Genomic DNA, 13,437 nt, shown 5'->3' with positions numbered 1-13,437 from the left:
TTCTTTGATTCTTACTGCACTGCAGAATTCAAATAAGCATGATTGACCCAATTTAAACTTCTACAAAGGAAAAAAAAACCATCTTCTTAATGACAGCCTTTTTAAAATTAGTTGTCCAGGTGGAGTTTAGATTCTGACACATGAGAGGATTATAATGTTGAAGGACACTTCACAGGTATTTATATTTACTCTGAGCTCTTTCAAAGTTGAAAACAATGTGACTTTCCATTCAAAGGACATTAAAATGAAGTTATATATTGAAAGGGCACTGGCAAAGCTGGGCTTATTGGAAAACATTCTTAGTGGAGTGTTGAAATGGCAAATGCAAGAGAGAGGCTAGAGTGTTTGCATGCACTCGTACCACAGGCAACTTACTTCTAGAAATGATCCTCTGCCATGACATGTGAAATAATTAATGTTCAGCCACTTCGCTTTGGTGGAAGAGAGTTTAATTAAAACATATCTGCATCTCTATGGCACCTTCTATCTGAGAATATTTATGAAGTATCATTATGAGACCAAATAGTCGATAAAAATGAAACAGGGAAGAAGGAAAAGAGGGATTCTTAGAAAATTATTTCTACTGAGATTTATATCAGGAAATTTTAGTAAGAGAAAAACTATCCACAGTTATAAAATGTTCTCTATAAGTTACCACTTTTACATTACCTGTCTGAAGAATATTAAATCAACATTTTTAACAGTTGAGCTGGGGTGGAATAAAAAACTCTATTTTTTTTGCAGAAGGGTTAAAATGAAGACCAACTCAACTCAAAATTATTTCATCTGTGAAAGAACATAAAAACCAAAAATGAGTTCCTAGACGTATGGAATAATATCAAATGACATGAGAGAAAAATGAAATTTGAATGCTTTTCAGGTGCTGTCTTTCTCCTAAAATTACATAACAGAATCAAAGTTGAAATGTATGCAGCTTAAAGAAAATATTGCCAACATTGGAGTATTTCCTTTCTAAAGAAATAACTTTTAGATGGGGAAGAAAAAGTATGGCAATTCTAAGACAGGCCTCAGAATACAGTTCTGTGTATGTTTAGATTATTGCGAATAGTACAGTTGTTGAGAGTTCATTTAAAATAGCATTCATAATAAATTATATTCTTAAACACGTAAGGAGAAAGTTATAAGGGAAATAAATACCATTTTTGAAAATAATCCTATTCTCTCCATTCTAAAGAGAGACCACTATTCTACCTCATCCAAATGCAGTTATTCCTCCCCGCCCCACATACACACACCCCTTCCCCACTCTCCACCTGTATTTATTTTTCTGTGGGGCACTAGAAAGAACAAGGAAATGTAATTAAGATATTTCTTCATTGCTTCAAATAGCAACATTAAACATGTTGGCCAATGTTAGGTGGAATCCTCCCATCAAGAGCCACCTTCCCATTAAGACATTGCTGACCAAGTGCTGGTCTTATGACAATTTCCTGGACGGAAGAGCTAGACAGACAAATGAAATGATGCACATGAAGTACTCAGCACAGGGCACTGCACACAGTGCTTGGAAAATATTAGTTATGATGACGATGATGGTTATGATGATAATAAATACAAACATACGTGTGGCAGGTAGGATATCCTCACTGCCTGCATAGAAAGCATTACAAATTTACTCTTCAAGATCTAGTGTCATGAACTTATAAAAAGACGTAACAGGTATTATTAACAAATGAGTATTTTCAATATCATTAGGTAAGTTACACTTTGAAGTTAAATTTATAGAAATTTGGTTTTCTTTTTTCAAATTAATGGTCAAATATTTAGTTCTGAAGGGTAAGGAGAGAAAACCTTCACTAAACTAGAAATAAATTCACTAGTTGTGGATCAGAAATGCCTTAAGAATTTTAAACAAAACATTAAATTATGTAAAGTGGTTTAGGGGAAAATATGATGTATACTTCAGTATGGGGGCCTTAGCATTTTGTTTACTAGAAAGTTAGTCTGAAATGTGTGTCTGCTGTATTAACTAGTTATACAAAATACATTTTAAAACCCACAGATGTAATCTGTTAAGTTAGAAACACTTTTATCATCTCCAAATAATCACTACAGTGAAGGCATTTGTGTGCTGGAGAATTACTGCTCTTAGTGACATTTTCTTTAGATGTTCTCTTGGAATCAAGTTTCCAGATCCTTCCTAGGAGCCTTGTTCATGAGGAAAAAATAATTGTCAAACTATAAAAATGAATGTTTGGGAATTGCTCAGATAGAAAACCTAGTAGAGCACACTTGTCTCACTGTTTTTAAAACAAGGCCCCAAATTGGACACTATTCCTGCTTTCTAAGACTGTTCTTAAATGCAGAAATGAGACATCCCTGATCCTATGAGGTGCCAGATTTTTGTTGTATCCATTTTATTGACCTAAAACTTAATATGAAAATAATACCCTTTGCTGGCTGTGTGAAGGAAAACTAGCAGAGCAGTAATCTGGCTCACAGGAAACTCTGTGTGTATCTGCTTATATGTCATTTAGTGTAAATTCAAGTCCAGCTAATTCTTCATTCAGGAATTTTCAGTTTTATTTTCCTCTTGCAATTATTTTTTTTAATTCAAGAGAACAATATGGATAAACACAGAGAAATGGGCCCTATTTTAATTCTTTAGAAGACTGAGAGACAATTTGGCAAACCTAAATGAACATTTGAATTTCAGATTTTAAAAAATATGACAAAACGGTCTTTTAAAAATATAGAAATATATAAATGAATTTTGAAATAAATAATCTTTCATCATTTTTAATAAAATCCACACACCTGGTCTCAAGTTACTAAATCAAAGTGGTGAGCATGTTTGGTATAAAATAGCTAAGCCAACCCAGAGAACTGTTTCTTGAGAAACACCAGGGTGACATGGTCTTTAGGTAGAAAATAACTCAAGGTTCTCTAACAAAGCACTATTCTAGAAAAATGTCGTAGCATTGATTTTTGATTAACTTTCACATCTAGTTAGGCTACTTGCTGAAAATACTATTCACAAAATAATTTCCTTTACTCTTCCAAAAGTGCCCATCTCTTTAAAATGTTTGCCACTGCAATGTGACGGCTTTTTAAATGTTGTCAGCTACTTAGAATGATGGGGCACTCTTTGTTTGTCAGTTCATTAATTTATTTAAGATGTGTGTATGGTCAGATTCATGAAGGTAATAAATCTCTTTCGTAGAGACATAATTACTTTAACATGGCAAGACACAATAGCACAGAACTTAATACAAAGCAAGCTTAGCATATGCATGATAGGCAACAATAGAATGTAAGTATTAATAGAAAATAAAAAACAGTTCTCAATTACATAATCACTGAAGAAAACACATTTAGAAGTTGAACATTTGAAATTTTCTCCCTCTAACAAGCTTGCCTTATTGCTAGATACTTTCCCACATTAAAATTCCACTAATGCCACCGTATTCAGATCTCGAGGGAGCCCTTTCTCCTCTTGAAAATATTTTGGGGTTTCACAAAAATCGTTTGCCTGTCTCACTGGATTGAACCTCAAAGACTCCTTCGACGCAAGTGTTATTTTGACCACGTGAACATGGTTTCCATTTTTTAACTAGATTAAAACATGCATGAACAAACTGCTCATTGAACTTTAATGTTGCTTTGTTGCTCTGATGGCTTACAGATTTCTGCTTCATAGATGCTTTTCCCCCATACATTCTAAAAGTGAAATGATACATTGTAATTTGAATGATAATTTTGTTTTGATGATTTAATTGATAGCAGACTGAGGGAAAGGATCCTGCTTTTCCATTTATGTTTTTTCCCCTGCTGAACAGATGAGACAACGAGGAGTTTCGTAAACATCTGTAAATAATTAAGGGATGTTACACTAAACTGTATTTCCTTTACCTTCACCCGGGCTTTTCTTGAGGAGCTACATGGCAATCCTGGCTCAGAAAAAAGAACACCTTCGTCTTGTCAGTCAGAAATCCTTGCCCTTTCTTTTTGTCAGTTTGGGTGATGATTAAAGGCAATCTGCCCATGTTAATTTTCATGATGCCAGAGATCGTCTTCCTACACCCTTTATTGTTATCATACCAACAGTCTTTGTATCCACTAATTTCACCTTTTGCAGAGCATTCTAATGCTATCTTTCTTTCTTTTTTTTTTTTTTTTCTTACTAGGATTCTCAGAACTGTTCCTCCGTTTTTACAAACGTGTTTCCAAAAAAACCTCATGCAAAATGCTGGGGGGAAAATCAGAACAGGGTTTCTAACTGCTTGCCTCTCCAACAGCACCATATTTTAGAGGAGCTGTTTATCTTTGCATGGACATGTAAAAAAAAGGAGACTGCCAGCTGTTCAAACCTGCTCCACCTCTGTTCCATCCAAGAAGCTATTCATTTCCGTTTATCAGCTATTAAAGAGATTAGATTACATCCCAAATGGACTCTGACTTGCAGTGAGGAGCATCCTCAGCAGACGAAAAAAAAAATTAATTCAGCGACTAAAATGTCTCTGTTGGCTTCAGTCCTAACAGGACCTTCCAGCCTAGTAGAAAGAAAAATTCTATCAGCAAACTGAAAAAAAAAAAAACAAATCAAAACACTCTCATTGAGCGCTGTTTGGTTACCCTAACACATAGAAGGTCAGAGTTTGAGAAGCTACTATATATTTATTTTGACCCGCTGCCTTGAATTTTTCAATGTTGTTTTCTATTTATAGAAGGTCGAAGCCTCGGGAAATCTTATGGCATTCCCTAGATAAACTGTTTTTCTCTAAATCCACCTTCTAAATTCCTTCCTCTACTCCTCACCCACACATGAGCAAAGTTTGTATTATTGGTAGTTGGTTAGACTTTTCCACAGAAAAGTTCAGGAAAATTGGAAGGTTTTTTTTCTAATCACCAGGAGATTTATTGGTGGTAGAAACAGGGAGGTGAAGTCTTAAATGTTTTTAAATCTTCCAAGAAGTCTAGTTTTGACTTTTTTTTTTTACATTGATTGAAATGCAATTCCCGCATAGACTAGTGCAGGTAAGCAGTCAGGGGTGTGAAATTTTAGAAACTGAACAGATTCATGTGTCCACAGTCAAGAAATAGCACAATGCCAGCAGCCGAGAAATAATTCTCACGTGCCTCCCTTCGCCCTGCCAGTGGCAGCAACGATCCCGAATTTCATTTAAGTTTTTTATAGAACTCAGGGAATAAAGTGAACACCTACTTTTTACCCACAGCCCAGGTCAAGAAACTGAACTTTGCCAGAAGCCCAAAAGCTCCCCCGTGGGTCCTATCCAAATTTCAGCCATGTCTTCCTTTCAAATGTAAACAACCACCCTGGTTTTTTTTAGTAATTACTTCCTTGCTTTTATTTTTAAGGTTTTGTCACCCAAAGTTTAACTTTGATAGCTCTAGTAAAACTTTCAGAGCATTTTCAAACCAATAATTAAATAGAATATTGATTTGTATTTACTTGCTGTTGCCACCCTTTAGCATCTACACTACATGCTGAAGACCTTGGTATCAATCAGGAAGCATGCAGGAGAAACACATTAAAGGGGGTTAGCCAGTGGTCTGGAGAAAGACACAAATCAGTAACCAGCACTTTTAACACCCCTGCCGAAGAGGCCCAGGAATGAAGCAGCAGGGAGGAAAATTAACTACCTTCACTTAACTGGGTTCTTCCCCGAGGCCAAACTTGTGATTACTGACAGACAGATTTGCATTTTGCCTGTTTGTACCTTACCTAGTGTATGAATGAACAGAGGGCTCCAGTCTCTAGCCCTGACAGTCCCCTTTTCCTTGTAAAGCACATTTATTCATCACCTCGTTAAAATGAAGAAAATGAACAAAATATAAACAAGTTAGATGGGAGGACAGTTGGGGTGGTCTACTAGTAAATTCTAAGCGGAAGAAGGGGTTGCCCCACGAGCAGATAGGGGATCAGTCTTCATAGCCATTGCACGTCTTTCTTTCCTTTGTCATTAGTATTTCATTCAAAAATGGGTCCAAGACACAGGGGTGGGTTGTGTAAGTGGAAATGGAAGAGAAACAAAAAATATCACACACACACACACACGCAGTAAAAACAACCCCCCACCCACCCACCAAGAGTGCTTGTTGCATACAGTATTTCTTTTGGCAAAGTTTAGACATGTCTTTCTAGTTAACAAATGTATTCTGCTGTCAGCTCCTTTTAAGAATTATACTCCATGCTTCATGCCAAATAACCTCTTTAAATATTAATAAATAACTCAAGGTATCTTAGAGAGTCTGTGCTTGAGGAATTATGCTAATACTTTGAAGAGACATGACAGAGGGAATCCCCCCTTAGATATCTGCTCCCAGGAGCAGGCTTCCCCAAATTCTGCCTCCAAACTGGTGCACTCCCACAAAACGAGGAAAGAGAGGAAATCACTTTATTCCTATGAGCTCTGTCGTGCACAGACCCCACTGTAGGCGCCTCCTAAACTGTGTGGTTTCATTGTTAGGACTGTCCACTGGTAATGCGCACCAGGCCATCCTGATGCTCGCCATACAATCCACATCACGGTTTTGCTGCTTAGATAATCCAGAAAAAAGAATCCTAAGTAGATGGTTGGAACTCACTGAATCTCCTTCTGCTGCTTGTGCCCATGTGGTGGGATCTTGAAGGAATCCTTGGATTAATCCTGCTACCACAGGGTGTGCTTGTGTTTTATGTGCAGCCATCATAAACTGTGTGTATATGTGTGTTCCCTCAGCTTTATTGCAGCCTGCTGATTTTATTTTCCAAGCTATCTCTTGGAGGCCTTCAATGTGCAAGCAACAAGGCAAGAATGATTTTCCTCTTGGTTATTGTTGAAATATTCCAAATTATCCCCTCTGCAAATCACTCCTCCCATATGGACTTTGTCCAAGCGATACACACAACTTTATAGTTGAGATATTCATCAATCACTTCATGACACCAGCAAAGATTGAGACAATGTGCAGAGGAATGCAAGGCTAAAGGATACAGGTGCTGTAGGGTTACCTGTGTCTCAGCTTTCTCCACAAGGAGAGGTATAGAGAATATTGACTCCAGCCCTTGGCTTCCTCCAAACACAGTATCAAGCAAGAGTCTTCTAACTATGCACACCCCATTCATCTCAAGCAGAATTAAATACCTGAATTAACTTCTATTTAGTTGCATTATTCTTTCACTGTGAAATTAATATGTTGTTAAACCACGGGTTTCCATTCATGTTTTGTTCTGAATTGGGAGTATAGAGCATATAAAAATATTACAAAAGGTGATTAGAAAATTACTATCCTGTAACACAAAAAATGTATAATTCATTAGTGTTTGGGTAATGTGTAGCTGTGTATAACCAAACAGAGATTTGTGTGTGTGTGTCTGTGAGTGTCTGTATAAGCACACATATATGTATTTACATGTATATACACAGACATTATTTGAGCTAGTTTTAATCTATAAAGTTGCTGTTAGCACTGAATTAACAAATATGGAAGCATTGCTTCTGGGGGAAATACAGGGTTAGAGTCCTGTGAACCTCTGGTCACAACACTTTAAACTACTGATTAATACACAACCCTGAGTTACGTGTGTTTCTGTTTAAAGACACCTTATTTAATATCTGTTGTTTAATCATTGACATTAAACTCAACAGCCAACAGCACTGTAACACAGTCCTGGGTAAATCATATCTAACACATGCATTTTCTCTGTAAAGCACGCCACAGACTTTTGCACTAAGGAACACAAGCCATTTTAAACAGCAAAATCACCAACAAAAAGTACAGAAGTGTAGTGACTGTAATGGGGTATGTGGTGGGGACTTGTTAATGGGGGGAATCTAGTAACCACAATGTTGCTCATGCAATTGTACATTAATGATACCAAAATAAAAAAAAAAACACAGAAGTGTGAAAAAATTGGCATCAAGTACACTACATAAAGGACACTTGTACTTTACAAGAGCTGAAATGAGAAGGCAGAACATTGCCTTGCTTAACCTCAACTGATAACATGTGTCTCTAGTGGCTCAAATTTTTTGCTCTTCTGTGCATGTCTAAATGATGGTAAAGTACATGAGCATTAATTTTGGGGTTACAAATAATTGTGAGTAAGTAGGCAAATTTTAAAATGTGGAATCCATGAATATGAGTATCAATACTATGAATATAGTGATTATATATCACAATCATATATATAAGCATATAGTATATATATATGTCTCACATTTATATTGAAGTACCATAATTGACTGAACCCTTTCATGTTAACCATTTAGATTGTTTATAAAATTTTGAATTATAAGTAAAGCTTTGGCAAATAACTTTATGCATAAGTGTAAGTCTACACTGCAAATGATTTCTTCCTTTAATGGAATTTCTCACAAGTGCCAGTAAGGATGAAATCAAAGGGTATGAAAATTTCAAAGCATTTCTAATATATAGATTAAACACATTGCTCAATTTATACCCCATGAATAATGAATAATGTGTAGGGGTCATTTCTCCAAGAGTAAGCAGCTCTTCATAAGAGCCCCTGATGATCTCTCTGGAACTCCTTCTCACCACGACTAGGACGATCTTACTAGGCAGCTGAACAAACTACTTGCAGCCCTGCCTAAATCCCACACGTGCTGGCCTTCAGGTCCATCCCCTTGGCTTTCACCGCATTCCCAGGCCTGGCACTTCCTTCTCCTTCCCTTTTTGCGTTGGAAGCTGCCCTTCCAGCGTGCCTTTCCCGGTCCTCCCCAAGACTGAATCGAAGGCTCCTCCCATTTCTTCCTGTAGATCCCCTCCTTCACTCCTACCACAGATGGACCTCAGAGCCCTAACTAGCCTGATTACCCATCTGTCTGTCTCCTCATCTGAATTTTAAGCTCGTGGTAGACCAAGACTCTGTGTTATTCATGTCATATCTAACCCCCTAGCACTGCACTTGACATTTTAAAGATTTGTCAAAGGAATGAACCAATGAATGATGTGCGAACTGCACAGGTTCCCACCAAATCCTGACACTTTCAAAAGCTGCTCCTGGATATTCATCCCTGTGTTCAAAAATGCCATTTCATCGTTAACTGGTCATTCTGTGTTCTCTTCAACATGTCCAGTTCCAACACTTGAGCACATCCTCTCTTCCTGCAGTTCCCACCAAGCTGAATGGGGTGCCTTGTGCGTGCGCCCCTCTGGTCTTACTCCCTAACAACCGCTCATGTGTGACTCCTTCACCATGTTCTCATCTCCTTGCACAATGCCTGGTTAACAATATGCTCATGATGAATTTCAAATGAGTGAATAAACGACTTCTTCCTTTATTTCTTCTTATCATAATGCTTTGAGGTCCATATCAAGTGCCACTAGGATAACCTTCTCTGGCAGCCAAACGGAACTACTCTTGTCAGTACCTCACACTCTGCTTTCCTATAAAGCTTTTGGACTTTGACACAACCAAATTTGATTCCTCCTTCCTTTGAATCCCACACATTTTACTTTTATTCCCATTATGCACTGGCCTTTTTTACCTTACATCATCTCTATTTGTATACCTATAACATCTACCTTTTAAAATGTATTTTTTTCCAAGGATTAGATTTTATGTTTTGCACATAGTGCAGTCTTGCACATGGTAACTGATCAGTTGATATTTGTTGGGTTGAATCTCTTGAAATAGTTATAAGACTAAGTCCTTCCTTAATAGCATAGAGCAGTACTCATCTAATATCTTATAATTAGATATTATTAATTCCATTTTACAAATTAAGACACAGAGAAAGAAAGAAATTATGTAACATGGGATTTTTGAGATAAACTAAAGAAAAACTTGTCTCTGCAATTCCATAGCCAAAGAGAAATACACATGGATCCAGTTAGTGTTCAATTTCTCATGCCTACACATGTGTTAATATATGTTCATATTTACATATTTTGTATTTCTCTCTAATCATTGTTACTTAATTGCCTAGACAATCATGACCTTTTGTCTATGCTTCTAAATCTTAATTTCTAAAATTTTCCGTGTTTTATCTTCTGTAGTCTGAGATGAAGAGAGACAAAGGATAACACATGATCTTTGCTAACAGACTTTCTGAACCTACTAAAAACAATATTAATAATCATTAATACCTTTCCTCGCACACTACTTCATAGTGCACATATATCCTATAATTTGATCTTCACAACCATGCAATGAGGCATTTAAGGCAAGTGCTATTACCCCTGCTTTGCAGATGAGGAGGCTGAGACAATTACATGACAGGCTAATTGATACTCAAGGTCATTCAATTGGTAAGTGGCAGAGACATGACTCAAATCCAAGTTTTGGAATTATTTTCCATTCCGTCAAATATTTTGTAGGCATGCTCAAGAGCAACTGTGAGAAGAGAAAGGCAAAAAGGAATAGGACAAAAGATAGGAGGAGTATGACAAACGTGATGGGAATTAATTAGATTATTTAGGAATGTTATAACTTAAAAATATTCTAAGATGTCTGAGTATAGAAGTAAAAGTTCAGTTTTGAAAATTATGTTCTGCACCACACCACTGAACACTGCAGAAATTTCATTCAATTTATGGAGCAAAGTATGCATCCTCAAATCTGAAATCTGAAAATTAAGATTCATAAAATAGATATGCAGGATTGATTTGAATGTCTTATTTAGAGACTCAAAGAAGCAATAGAACTCGGGTTTATGTTAGTTATTTTTAAAGGTTAAAAGCATAAGAACAAAATAGCACAGGCTTCTTCTGGCTCAAAGCTGTCCTTTATAATGAAATCTTTAAGTTTTGTATAGTAAATGGAATTCCATCCCTGCCCCATCTTCCCCCAAATGAAAATAATATTTATCTCTCTACTGATTGTGTTTCTGTAAAAAAAAAAAATTCAAGCACAATAGAAAATATAGAGAAAGTTGAAAAAAGCAGGGTATTGAAATTAATTTGGGGATTTTAATTACAGTCTATAAGTCTTCATCTATTATAAAAATAAAGAGAAATTCTAGTTAATTAGTGAATATCCTAAATTAAATTATATTAATGAAAAGTAATCATTGCTTTTAAGCATGAGGTATTTTCTAATATGATGTCAAAAAGCATTAATAAGAAAATTACAGACATACCTCATTCATACAGCAAAGGTATTCCTAAAACAAACAAACAGAAAAACCAGGAACATACTTAACCATCAGATGTTTTGGTAAAATAAATGTGAAAACAAATAAATATTAAATTTATGGGAGAGATCATTTTTTTAAAGGAAATCACTAATATAATACTTGGCTAAAAAGAACTTTTTTGATTTCTTTTGAAAATTTAAATTTTGAACTGTAACGTTGTATTAGAGTAAGAAGCATACCTATAAAATGTGTAAATATTTGGGAACAATTTTTAAATAATTACAGTTGAAGTAATAACTGAATTATGGTGTGTCCAAATTATCCCTACTTTTGAATTACTAAGTGTCTCTGACATTTGTTCCAGCTATTGTTGAGCATTTTAACAGATGGGCTATTTTGTCACCCTGAAGAGGAAAGAACAATATCTTCCTTTGCCTTAAGGTCCAATCTTCTTTAAGGCCAAATTCCTGGATCTCTATAAAGTGGCCGGGATGGGGCAGAGCCAACTCCAGAGGAAACAGATCCTGAAACTCTTCCCTGAACAAGCTATTATGTAGCTGAGTTACTGGGTTAAGTCAAAAACTCTCAAGATTCCTGAATAGGAAAGTATTTCTTTCTTCTTTGTCATACTTGGTTGCTCTGTACTAGCTGAACAACACACACATTAAGCAAAATAGTATTTTTCTTAATGTCATTGTTAAAATGAACACCTAGAAAGCACATTCAAACATAAATTTTGCTTACAATTTAAAAATCAATTTTGCAAAATCATTTTAGTCCATAACATCAGTTTTTCTTTATTCTCCAAGTGACAGCATCTAACTTAGCAAGCATGTATGTGTTCAACTCTATTTGGAAGTTAGTTACATGACCCTTACCCCAGTCTATTAGCTAGCTAGCTCTTTGAGGGTAAGGACCATGCTTCATCATTTCTGAAGTCCTCAGAATATTCATTGCAATGCCTTCTACACAGCACATACCTGAACTGACCTCTCAACAGAATGCACCACTTTGGATCAATTTTCTCCTCTAGACTCTCTTTTCTGTGGGCTCCATTCTTGGTTTTCTCTCTATGGCTCAGACTACTCTTCTGCAGCCTCTTCTGCTCTCTCCACTTCTTCTGACCCTGAGATAGTAGAGGGTCAGAGATCTCTGTCCTGTACCTTCTTTCCTGTTCTCTGTAGGCAATCTCATATCCTCACATGGCTTCAATTACCATCCATAAAAGCAAATCTGAAATTTGTATCTCCAGCTCAGACCTCTTTCTGAGCCCCAGGTCATGTTTTCAAATGCTTATTGTCATCAACAACTGAGTGTCTCACAGGCACCTTACAAGCAACATTCTCAAACTGAGTTCATCTGACTTTCCCCAAATTTGTTTTCCTGGTCCAGCTTCTTCAAAAATCTACCATCCACCCAGTTGCCTGAGCCAGAAATCTAGAAGTCTATCTCTAGCGCCATATCCCTGGTTAACAGCCAGGTCCTAGCAAGTCTAATTCTAAGGATCTAGAAACTATCCACAATCTCTCAATCTTCACAGCCATGTCCCTGGTCCAAGCTATTGCTTAGACTACTGCAAAACCTCATTACAGCCTCTCTGTTACTAAGCTTACATTCCTTCAAATTCAAATTGTTCTCACACTCCATCCTAAGATCGACTTTCCTAGAAATTCCTTTAACACCTTTCTCTGGCCTCCCATTGCAGTTGGGATAAAATACAAAGTCTCTGTCATGGCCCGGAAGCCCTTGCCCTGTCTGCCTCTTGACAAGCTCTTGGAGACCTCACCTTATGCTGCTCCCTACTCTGCTCTTACTACTCCTTCAATGCTCCAGCATTTCTCAGGATTCAGAACCTTCAACCCGTTACTCCTTTTCTGGAATGCTTTCTCTCTTCTCTCTTTCTCTCTTCTAACCTAACATTAACTCTTACTCATTCCTCACTTCGTAGCTTACATGTAAGACTTATAAGACTTTTGTCTTTGCCTTCTAGATCAGGTATGCCTGTTACAAACACTCATTTAGATTTTCCGTTGTCTTTTATAATCTGCTCCACATCTTATCTTGTATAACCATTCATCATACACACACTTGTCTAACTAATGTGACTTTCCCCAGGTTAGACTATATGCTCCATGCAGGCAGAGGCTATCTAGGTCTTCTTCACTGATACGTCCTGAATGTCCAGCATAATGACTGATACATAATAGGTACTCAAAAAGTATCTGCAAGACAAATGAAGGAACAAATGCATTAAGAGGAGCTACTTAAGAAATGTTTATTGGATGAACAGTTGTGTTTCCCACTATGTATTAGGCAACACAGTTTTAAATGTATTACCAGTATACTTTTGGAAGAACGAAGGCAATGATCA

This window comes from Manis pentadactyla, chromosome 3 (genome assembly GCF_030020395.1).
Source record: "Manis pentadactyla isolate mManPen7 chromosome 3, mManPen7.hap1, whole genome shotgun sequence".
Taxonomy (NCBI): Eukaryota; Metazoa; Chordata; class Mammalia; order Pholidota; family Manidae; genus Manis; species Manis pentadactyla.
The sequence above is the reverse complement of the archived record's forward strand: the minus strand, read 5'-3'. Positions refer to the sequence as shown.